This window comes from Marmota flaviventris, chromosome 4 (genome assembly GCF_047511675.1).
Source record: "Marmota flaviventris isolate mMarFla1 chromosome 4, mMarFla1.hap1, whole genome shotgun sequence".
Lineage (NCBI taxonomy): Eukaryota > Metazoa > Chordata > Mammalia > Rodentia > Sciuridae > Marmota > Marmota flaviventris.
In genome coordinates this window covers 150,138,691-150,151,473 of record NC_092501.1, presented here as the reverse complement: position 1 = coordinate 150,151,473, position 12,783 = coordinate 150,138,691, and positions in this window count along the sequence as shown.

Below are 12,783 nucleotides of genomic sequence, written 5' to 3'. Positions count from 1 at the left end.
TTTAAATTCCTTTCTCTTTAGTTTAACCTGAAAAGGTAACTATTAAGACTAGAATCTTTCAGGTCCTTTCCAGGCTTCAAGTCCTATCCTTTTGAAGATTTCTACAATAGGAGGAAAATTAATTTAAGAAAAACTAAGAAATGACTGAGACCGAGTTGCTGTTTAGAGAAGAGACATTCTGGGAGTCTCTGTAACTGCCTGGACTTATAAAATGCCTTCCTGGTGAAACTAGAACAAACTTGGTAAATTAAGGTCTGTTTGACTAAAGAGTTTGGAATGAGTGCCTCGCTCGGTGTGTTGGCAATGAGACATGGGATGGATAATATACTCTGAGGCTGGCATGATCCTGACATTCATTACCAACGATGCCGCTGTTTATGGCATCTAAGGGAGAGCTGTAATGTACTAGTACACCTAGGAGACTGGTTGTAAACTTATATTAGGCAATCAGGGAGATGATGATAAACACTACTTGAAAGACGCTGGTGACATGAACATATTTTACCAGATGCCTGGAATACAAGAATTCAGATAAGCCTGTGCATATGTTTAGCTCTGGCAGTACAATTTACACTCTGTGAGTTGATCAAATCACATAAAAATCAAGACTCCTTGAAGAAGTCAGTTGTCTACTTTTACTGATCACTTGAGCTGTATGGTGCAGTTAGAGTTGCCTTTGAAATGGAAAGCATTTATTTAAACCACAGATAAAAAGGTTGTTCTTAGGAACCTTTCAGCTACAATTTCAATTATTTTCTGACATGATAAATTTTCTTCACAGATGCTTGTGCCAACCTTACTACTGTAAATCTGCACTTGAAAAATGCTTTAATTTTTAATCTTTGAAATATGCATTCAGGTATTTGCATTTGAAAGATTGTTCACAATTTGCAAAAACATATTGTAAATGAGCACCTTTTCTCAATGCATTTTCAGATATGAAATTTTAAGTGTGGTAGTAGTTTGGGGAACACCTCTTAATTATAAGTTAAAAACAGGGTGACCTAAATCTTTTAAGAGCTAACAACTGAAATATATCTCATTACATATTTTCTCTGATAAATATGCACAAAGTAGAAGATCTTGAAAGTTCCACGAAATAAAAACTTACAAAGAACTAGACACACACTAATAAGCCAGCAAAACAAATATAAAGTTTTAAAATTTTATATTTTTGATTGAAGGTATTTTTCTATGATTAATTATACTAAATCATGATTACATATATGTATATTTATATACATATACACATTTTTATAGTTTTTCATCCATTAACTTGATACCCAGAAAATTTGTCCATCATTTGAGTGCTTATACAATATTATATTTATAGATATACCATAATTTATTTAATAACTTTCCTACCTGAAAAATCTTGTTTCAGATTTTTGTCATTATATACATATATAGTAGTTGACCCTCACTATACAAAAAGGATTGGTTCCAAAATCCCTGACAAATACTAAAACCAGCAGATGCTCCCATGCCTTGTATGAAATGATATAGCACTTGCAAATAATCTGTGTACCTCTTCTCATCACCTTTAAGTGATCTCCAGATTGTTTTTATAATACTTCAGAAAATATAAATGCTATGTAAATAGTTGTTCTATTGCATTGATTAGGATAAAGGACAAGAAAAAAGAAGCCTGTACCTGTTCAGTTCAGATCTATTTTTTTTTTCCAGAACATGTTTGATTCATGGTTGATTTGATCAACAGATGCAGAACTGATGGATAGAGAAGGCCAACCACAGTGCTAACAGGAAGATCTTTGCATGTAAACTTCCCTGTTGCCTGTGTTTTCTCCTCAGGCTGGATTCCTGGATATAAATGTGGGATCAAATAGTATGCACTTTCTCAGGGCCATTGGTATGAACTAACCAGACTGCTTTCCCACTCAGCATAAGAAAAGGGGCCTGTCTCTGAATATTCTGCCCTTTGCAACAAAAAGTATGATGATTTGATTAAAATATTGCAATGATCAAGTTTGCTTCACTTGAATTAAATTGGATTTTTCTACACTTTGTTGGTACCTACCTTGGTTAATTTATTTATATATTTGTATATATATTTTGCATGCAACCAGGCTATTAATCGGACATGGGTTTGGGGGGTATATTTTACTTAGAATGTTGAATACTATGATCAAATGATTTAAAAATAGTATATTTTGCCACCCTCTATGAAGAAGAAGAAGAAGAAGAATACACCTTTGATGTATTAAGGATCAAAGATGATGCATACTAAATAAATTCATAGAAATTGTTACATGAAAAATATACATTGAAATTTCACCATTAAGAATATGCACATCTTGTAAATTTCTTACTAATGTTTTTCCAAGTTTCCCTCCTAATTTGAGACATAATTTGTTTAAATTCATTGTGTTCCTCAATGTTTACTTTATTCCAGTGAGATCAGTTTATATTGTCCTCATTCTGGAATATTCAAGTCAACCTTCAAGTCTTTGCTGCTCCCAAGATTAATATGCAAGGGCAGGGGAATTTGGTGTTTATGGGTGAAATTTGTAAAAGACAAACTATTTATTTTATAATATTTGAATCAGAAGAAACTATCATTTGCTTCCACTTCTACATTTTCTCAAGATTCTTCATTCTTTGAGAGAACAGATCAGCAGGCGTGTGTGTGTGTGTGTGTGTGTGTGCGCGCGCGCACGCACAGACACAAGCACATGCACACAGGTGCACATGTGTGTGCATGTGCATTTATGGTTAATAAAGCAAAGATGTGGAAGGAAGAAGTATGGTTTGTCTAAAACTGTCTTTGAAGTGCTCACACTTCCAAAGATTGTCATGTAGAAGACACTCCACTTGAAATGTTCCACACCTAACAAATTATTTTCATCTATCTCTGAATTTCACCCTCAAAAATCTGTGAGCCACTAGAAAAAGAGAGACCTCATTTTCAAATAGGCTTCCTTGCCTTTCTTTCCTGCATGCTTTGCTGCACAATCTGCCCCTCTGAATCAGCACACACCACAGGAACCCCCACCCATCCATGTGTGTTTGTAGACCTCACACAGGTCCAGGCAATGAGAAAAAAAATCAATTTCTTGAATGTAAAGGATCATCTAAAAATTAGAAATCAGAGTCAGTTGGGCTGGGGATGTGGCTCAAGCGGTAACTTGCTCGCCTGGCATGCATGGGGCGCTGGGTTCGATCCTCAGCACCACATACAAATAAAGATGATGTGTCCTCCGAAAAAAATAAAAAATAAATATTAAAAAATTCTCTCTCTCTCTCTCTCAAAAAAAAAAAAAAAAAGAAATCAGAATCAGTTAGAGGTAGGCATTTGAGAAGACATAGAAAATACAGAACTGACACTGTATCAGGGCAAACCCTAGCTGTGTGCAGACTTAAGCTGCAGGCAGAGGACTGTCTATGATTGGAAGAGAGTGATCATAAAGGGCACTGGAAAACACAGATGTGGAGAAGAGGTAACGAAGAGGGGGCTACTGTAGGTTTTGATGGTTGTTTTTCCCGCCAGAAATCCCTGAGTCCTGGCTATAGTCCTGACCATGGAAGTCGAATAAATGTTCCAGAATTATCCAATAGTAATCCCTTGAAACTAATCTGATTTAAATGGGTGTCTGTTCTTTGCAATTTAATGAGTTTTGACTAGAACTCTAATAATATTTCATCTGATTTTGTGCCCCAGAGTCTAGCCCAGAAAGAATCAAGTCTAATGTTGAGAAAATGACTAAATGAATGGGTATTCTTGGAAAAACAACTACGGAACTAGCCTAGTTTCTTTCCTTAAGTCTTTAGAGATGTCTGTTTTTTTCTTCCCTAGTCTCCTCTAGCTATAATTTCTTGTTCTACACATTTTGGCATATGATTGCTTTCTTTTTTGTACTGTTCCTGAATTGGTTTATATCCTGAATGTGTAATCCCTTTTTGAAATTTACTTATATACAGTTTCATAATACTGTAGAATTCATACTTTGCTTCTTCTACTATTTGTAAGTTTTTTGAGTATAGAGGGCATATATCACACCCTCTTATATTTTTATATATTTAATACTCTTTCAAAGCTAATTGAATTAAGTATTTTGTGGTAAAGAGTCTAGGGGATTTTTTTCACTTTACTAAAAGTTTCTATTTTTATCTATTTTTATACCCAAAGCAATTAGTAATAGGTCTACCTCCTTATAAGGATACCATGAGAATACACGTAGAACATTGTGTGTGAGCCTTAACATCTAAAAAGTTATTGCTCTGAGGCAGAACAAATAGCAAATAAATGATCCTATGACATAACCTCCCTCATTCAACTCTCTATTTTCTGTTCTCTGATGTGCAGAGGTGTATTATTCCATGGTGAATGAGCCTTGAGAAAGGAAGATATTGTCAGAGGACAAATCTGTTTCAAGAAGTCTAACTTCTGTCATTCTGTATCAGTGCCTAAATAGTGTTGGGGGAAGGGGGGTTGTTACAAAGAAAAATAACAATTGTACTTTGGGTTTGGAATTGCAATGCTTGTAAAAGTTTTATTGATAACATAGAGAGTTTCAATCTTAGGTATTCTCCAAAGACTCTGAAAAAGATGGTGCCTGTGATTAAAAACAACCAGAATAACAGAGCAGGCTCTCTCCATTATAATTTCCTATTAATTATGTTTTCCTTTGTCTGATCCCTTTTCTCTTCTAAAGCAATGGCTCTCACATCCGAATGCATTTCTTCTTCTGATAGAAGCTTTTCAATGAGATTTTTGGAACAAACGTCTACCCACTAGGTGCTACCATTAGACTGGAGTTTCTGCTTAGCATATAATCAAACCAAGGCATGGAATTATAACTCACTCTTCTCATCTTACATGTTTATAATAATACTCCAAGACATTAATAACAACTGGTTAGCATAACATGTTAGCATCTTTCCTTCAATAATATAATGTTGAAATATAGCAATTGTGCAAGTAAATTAATATTTCCATCATAAATAACTCAATTAGCATACAGACAGATTTTGACAGCAATGATAAGGAAGAAATAATGAGAAGATACAAGAAAAAAAGGAAAGGATTGAAGGGGCATTTCACAATTCATCCCAATATGATTACTAAGGTAAAACAATGAGTTTATAAGGCCTATATTATTGGAGCTTGCAATATGAAAAAATAAGTGTGCTACTTAACTTTAAACTTATAGGTATATTTTGAGCATATATATTTCACGAGAAGAGTACCTATAAGGCAAAAATATTGCATATTAAATCCTTTTTTATTTGATTCTGTAGTAAAATTTAAAATAAATTCTACAATATAATAAATATCAATAAGATATAGATAAAGTATATTACATCATAGTGGAGAATATATATTTTCTGATAAAATAGCAACAATTATTTTGAAATCTGTCTTCAAATGGGAATGTCATGGCTAGTGCATTTTAGGAAAAAACTGGTTCTTTGGAAGCTAAAGGAAATTGAAATAATGTTATTAAATAACCACTATTGAAAATATAATAATGAATAAGTATTAAAGAAATCTGGACCTGAAACTCTCAGTGAAGACACCTGTGAGTCTGTATCCAGTTCATGCTGTTTCCATAATTCCACAAATGCCTGGATAACCCAGATTCAGAAGTCAGTAAATGAAGACGAGAGAAATTAGACTCCATGCCTTTTTGGGATCCTCTGATGAGCAGTTAAAAGCACTGGACCAAGCTTGCAGTGATCCTATTTGGAGTTCCACATGTAGAACTTTTTGTTCCTTTGAGGCTTAGTAACCTACATGTGGGTATTGCATTCTGCCATGCTGTCTGTATTCCACTCGCCACAAACCACTTATTTTCCATCATTTCATATCCTATAATAAGTCCAGATCTGTTACATCAAATATTTTTATTTACTATCAATCTCTTCTCCCTAGAAAATAAGATAAATGAGAATAGAGACTTTGTTTTCTTCATTTTGAGTATTGGCAGTGCCTGGTTCACAGAGGTGCACATGCATGCTGAATGAATGAAAGTGTGTGAATTACGTGTGTGCTTGTCTTACTGAGGTGGAAGGACGAAACCACAACCCTCTGCATGAGGCCTTTCCCAGAAAGAAATAGTCATGTCTAGCATCATTTTGGGAAGTGTGTCAACTCTGAGGAGTGAAATGAGGACTTAGGAAACTGGTCAAAGGAAACTTCCTCTTCTTTCAGGAAATCCAGGCTGAGTTTTTATTTGAAGTCTGGAGATAGGGATGTATAGGATGAGCTACCTGCCTCTAATGAGAGGCAGTTTCAAAGCAAGAGAAAGCAGCAGCCACATAAAATTCTCTAAGGGAGGGGCAAGAGTTGACAAGTAATTTAGTGTCACTATACTACATTATCCGATGTCTCAAATTTCATTACTTTTAAATGAAAAATGTCAAATTGATCACAGTTGAGCTGTGGGGCATGATAAGCATGTAACTGCCTACCCTCAGGGCAGCATAATATGTGACAAAGTAATGCATCTCCCCCACCTGCCCTGGTCACTGGAGTGGAGATGAGTACCCATAAAATGAGTCTTTGCTGTTGACAAAGGCAATGGAATGCGGATGTGTCCTGTGAGAAGAGGAGGAGCTCTAGGGATGGTGGTATTTGAATTCCCCCAAGGCAAGGCATGGGAGTATTAATTTCTGGCAAGATCTAATGAGGGTGATCACAAGAGCTAATCTGTTCTCACACACACACATGTACTGGATTACATAGAATGTACATATATGATTTTATTTGTTTATTTGTTTATTGTATATGTATAATTTTATTTGTTTATTTATTTTCTATATTCATTTTTATTTTCAATGTACATAGTTTATAATTCAAAATTAAGAAATCAACAATAGTAATCACTAGTACATTCAAAACTAGTGAGTAATTTGATATCCAAGCATGATTTATTTAGCTTCAAACAGTCAAAACCTCTCCTTGAAAATTTTTTTCTTGGGTGGGGGGTACCAGGGATTGAACTCAGGGGCATGCAACCAACTGAGCCACATCCCCAGTGCTATTTTGTATTTTATGTAGAGACAGGATCTCACTGAGTTGCTTAGCACCTCGCCATTGCTGAGACCGCCTTTGAACTTGCTATCCTCCTGCCTCAGCCTCTTGAGCCACTGGGATTACAGGAATTTGCCACTGGCAAGAATATTCTTACCTAAAAGTAGCCTTTTTGTTTGTTTGTTTGTTTGTTTGTTTTTGTTTTGAAAGCCAGTTTTTGTTTTATTGCCCCGTAACACTCAGGCTTTGACCGCGTACTTGCGCATAGGGTACAGCCTTTTTGGTACAGAATAGAGGACACAGAAACCAATCCACAAAACTACAACTATCTTATATTTGATAAAGGGGCTAAAAGCATGCAATGGAGGAAGGATAGCATCTTCAACAAATGGTGCTGGGAAAACTGGAAATCCATATGCAACAAAATGAAACTGAATCCCTTTGTCTCGTCAGGCACAAAAGTTAACTCAAAATGGATCAAGGAGCTTGATATCAAATCAGAGACACGGCGTCTGATAGAAGAAAAAGTTGGCTATGATCTACATACTGTGGGGTCGGGCTCCAAATTCCTCAATAGGACACCCATAGCACAAAAGTTAATAACTAGAATCAACAAATGGGACTTACTCAAACTAAAAAGTTTTTTCTCAGCAAAAGAAACAATAAGAGAGGTAAATAGTGAGCCTACATCCTGGGAACAGATCTTTACTCCTCACACTTCAGATAGAGCCCTAATATCCAGAGTATACAAAGAACTCAAAAAATTAGACAATAAGATAACAAACAACCCAATCAACAAATGGGCCAAGGACCTGAACAGACACTTCTCAGAGGAGGACATACAATCAATCAACAAGTACAAGAAAAAATGCTCACCATCTCTAGCAGTCAGAGAAATGCAAATCAAAACCACCCTAAGATACCATCTCACTCCAGTAAGATTGGCAGCCATTATAAAGTCAAACAACAACAAGTGCTGGCGAGGATGTGGGGAAAAGGGTACACTTGTACATTGCTGGTGGGACTGCAAATTGGTGCAGCCAATTTGGAAAGCAGTATGGAGATTTCTTGGAAAGCTGGGAATGGAGCCACCATTTGACCCAGCTATTTCCCTTCTCGGTCTATTCCCTAAAGACCTAAAAAGAGCATGCTACAGGGACACTGCTACATCGATGTTCATAGCAGCACAATTCACAATAGCAAGACTGTGGAACCAACCTAGATGCCCTTCAATAGATGAATGGATAAAAAAAAAATGTGGCATTTATATACAATGGAGTATTACTCTGCATTAAAAAATGACAAAATCATAGAATTTACAGGGAAATGGATGGCATTAGAGCAGATTATGCTAAGTGAAGCTAGCCAATCCCTAAAAAACAAATGCCAAATGTCTTCTTTGATATAAGGAGAGTAACTAAGAACAGAGTAGGGTCGAAGAGCATGAGAAGAAGATTAACATTAAACAGGGATGAGAGGTGGGAGGGAAAGGGAGAGAGAAGGGAAATTGCATGGAAATGGAAGGAGACCCTCAGAGTTATACAAAAGTACATACAAGAGGAAGTGAGGGGAAAGGGAAAAATAATACAAGGGGGACAAATGAATGCCAGTAGAGGGGGCAGAGAGAGAAGAGGGGAGGGGAGGGGAGGGGAGGGGGGATAGTAGAGGATAGGAAAGGCAGCAGAACACAACAGACACTAGTATGGCAATATGTAATCAATGGATGTGTAACTGATGTGATTCTGCAATCTGTATATGGGGTAAAAATGGGAGCTCATAACCCACTTGAATCAAAGTGTGAAATATGATATATCAAGAACTATGTAATGTTTTGAACAGCCAACAATAAAAAATTTAAAAAAAATAAATAAAAGTAGCCTTTTATCTAATTGGTATGATTTTTTGCAGTTGAAACCAAGAAAGAGTGTGGATGATTTATATGGATTAATCAGACTAGAAAAAGAGTATTATAAACTTTGGCTTCAGAAAAATCTGCCAATTGTTAATGTATAGGTCATGCTGAAACCAGAACAAAGAATTTTCTGCAATCATAGTGGAAGTTGTTTTTAGCAAAAGTTCAATTTCTGTCTTATTGTGCTAAGTGTCTATATCCTCTGCTAGGTGTCTGGACTTTTGTTATAGGAAAAGGAAACTATTGAAGGATTTAGCAGAAAACCACAGGACTGTTTGTGTTTTTCAAAAGATCACACAGAAATCTATATGCTGAATGTTGAAAGACATTGAGAGGAAAACCATCAGTTATATGGATAGGTTCATCCATCCTGATTAGAAAGAGTAAGAACCTGAAATAAAGTAGTGATAAGAGAGGCATGCAGAAATGTGTGGATGAATGTATTCTTAAGAAACTATGGGCTATGGCATTTATTCACACATAAGAATGAAAGAATGGTGTCTACATAGTATAAAGAAGAACTTGGCCCAAATATTTTATTCAGACTATAAATCTAGAATGGCAGAGATAATGCCTTGGGCCTAACCAGCATTTTCCTCCTGGGTACACTGATAGACTTTTACACTGAGGTTTCTGTGCACTTACCTCAGGCCATAGGAATGAGCTCTACCTAAAAGAATCAGGAGGGAGTATGTGAACCACTTTCAGGAAATAAAAACAAAACCAGAGAAATCCCATGCACTCTTCTGTGTGCTCTTGATTTTCTGGCCATGACCACCTGCATTCACAAAAATGCAGTGGAGAACTCTAAGGTTTAAGGAAGGAAGAAAGTGTCCCTAGGTGAGACCTTGAGTAATTGCAGAGCAGCTGAACCCTCCTCTCAACCTGCCCTTAAAAGGCCTGCCCTAAATTGGACTCCTTGTCTAATATCACTAAGGTTCCACCAATTCCTTAGCAATGAGAATTTGGATATGAACCAAATAATAGTATTGTACTGTGCTATAGATTTGTAATGTGCTGTGTAGAATCTTAATGCTTATTTGGTTTATTTGTTCTTATTCCACAGTATGAGCTAGATATTGTTTTATTTTTAATTAATTCTTTTTGTTGTGCTTATAAAATTCTGACTTAGAGTCTCTTCATACATAATTATATTTTCAGAGATCTAATTTCTTTAAGATCTATCCTACTTGACATGCTAAATCCATGCAAATGATTGATTTGAGAACCCTTATACTGAGCATGTCAAACTATTGGGCATCAAAGAAAAATTTCAGCTGTTTGTTAAGGATTTCATTCCTACACCAGATACATTTTCAATTAACAATCCAAAATTTTGAACACTTATTCTTTTATTAAGCATCCTGAAAAGCAAGATTCATTTGATCTTCAATGTCCTACTTTAAAGAGAATATGCAAATATAATTGGCAGAGAAAAATTTGAATACTTTTCTCAGTGTAAAAAGTATTAATAGAGCTACACTAATAATTAAATATATTACACTTAAACCAAAATACACTTTAATAGGTTTTCATGGTTCCTATCATGCAAAAGGCATAAGTTGTAAATTTTATGATCACTAATAAGTGCCAATTTCCTTCAAGAAAATAGTTAATCTAGTGCTATTTAATAAATTTTTTATAAAATATGTGTAGGCTATTAAGAAAGGATTATATTAATGACATATTTGAAACACTACTGAAAAAGTGTTCAATTTTTAAACTGCTTCTGGCTAAAGAACACTTACTGTATAAATTTACCTTATTAGGTTAAATTTAAAATTCATGTTACAGTCCAAAAAATTTCTTTCCTTAGAATACATATTAAACATTTATTAAAGATTATGAGTGAATTTAAGGTTTTATTATATAACTTTATCAAGACATATGGTATTTATACAAATCCTTTAAATTTTTATGGGTCCTGAAATATTTATTTAATTCCAATGCTTACCTTATTATTTAGAGACAGAGATACTAGGAATTAATAGAGATTTCATCCCACAATGAAAAAGGGAAATATATCATTAAAATTCTGGAATGACTAATAAAAATTGACTTATAAGATTCTATAAGATTTCTTTCATGAAGGAACACTGGAAGCTAAGCCAATTTTTATATACATTTGGCAATCATTTAGTCAATAGGACCTGGACAGCCAAAATTCTCTTTTCCAAAGTTTGTAAAAATATTGCCAAATGTTATTAGTTCCTAGAAAAATCAAGAAATCAGCAATAGTAAGAACAGGTGCAAGATTTAATACAGCATTCTTATACTAAACTATAGCACATTTCACAACTTTTGCGAAAGCTCAGTGTTGGCAGTGGTGAGCATGGAGCCCATCCTTGTTGGATACCATTCTAGGTTTTGATTCTCTAGTACTTCCTTTTCTTGGCATATGTGGATATTTCAAATCAACTCAGTCCTTTTTGTAAGTTTCAAATTATAGTGGCTATGAATACAAATTCAATTTTTTATTCTAAATTATTATTAAATGAATGAAAGTTTAAATAGCAGTGGTTAACTCTGGTAGTTTAACTTAAGTTCATGGGGAAGTGGCTTTTATATCACAATTAAGGCATATTTAAGACCTACTTGTGACTTAAAATTAGTTTTTTTCTTCATATTAAGAAGCTAAACTAGGCTTTATGAAACAATCTTAAGATAAAGGTGATATTTAGATTCAAGAAAGTAATTCATTTAAAGATCATTTGAAAGTATTTTAGCAGGAGGCATTTCATTGCGTGGTAGAAATGACTGCAGTAAGTTCTTGAAGATAATGGTATACCAGTTTACAAATAGTGCATTTTTCTCTCCTTTATATTTTTTTTCATAAAAGAGTTGTAATTGTTATCTCAACCTCATTCCCATTATTTTTTAATATCTGTTCATTGTACTCACTCACTTAGGTCATTGGGGCATGCCCTAAGAGACTATATTGGAACCAAGGCCTCTTCCTTGTTTGCTCTTTTGCTTTCTAGACATGAGGGGTTAGCTGTTTTACTCTGCCACATGCCTCTGTTACAATGTGGTATATTTCCAGAGGCCCCCAAAGAAACAGGGTCACCTGATCATGAACTGGATCCTTCAAAATTATGAATCAAAGTAAACATTATAGTGATGGAAAGATGACCCTTGGGAGGAAATCAGTAATCTGACTGGATAGAAGAGTTTATTTGTCTTCAAATAACTAAAATAGAAGTAGACATAAGAGTCTCATTATCTCTAGTAAGTGCCTGTCAACAGTGTGATCAGAACAAATTTCTGGCAGAAATGGTTTTCATGTGTGAGATCACCATTAGTTAATGCCAATGACCTCTTTCTGTTTTTCCCTTGATTATACACTCATAATTCCATATGTAACCCAAAGAATGGGACTTTGACCAGCTTGTTTTCTAAAGGCAGATTGAGTTTCCATGTCCTTTCCTAGAACTGTGGTGAGTTAAGGAACTTCCAAAGCCTTTTCAAGAGCATATGAGAAAAAGAAGAAGGGAAGTGATTCAGCCTCAAAAAGGGATCAAGGAGAAAAGAGAATATTGTGGGATTATCTGCTCTGACAGAGCACAGTCCTTATTTTATTTTATTTTGTATGTCTCTTTGATACTGTAAATACTTAGGCTGACTGGAATCTCCGTCATGATTCTAGCCAGGTAGACACATTGGAGACAATGAGGTTTCTGCTCCTAATTTATACCATAGTTCTTCTCATATACTTATAAACTGAAACACAAAGTATCTTTGATACTTTTAATAAATTATGACTATTCTTTTTATCAAATGCACACATTTCAATCTACTTCTAATTTATTTTTATTTTCCCACTCTCTTCCCTGTATTAAATGCAATCTTCAAATGAGGCAATATATATGCTCAGTTG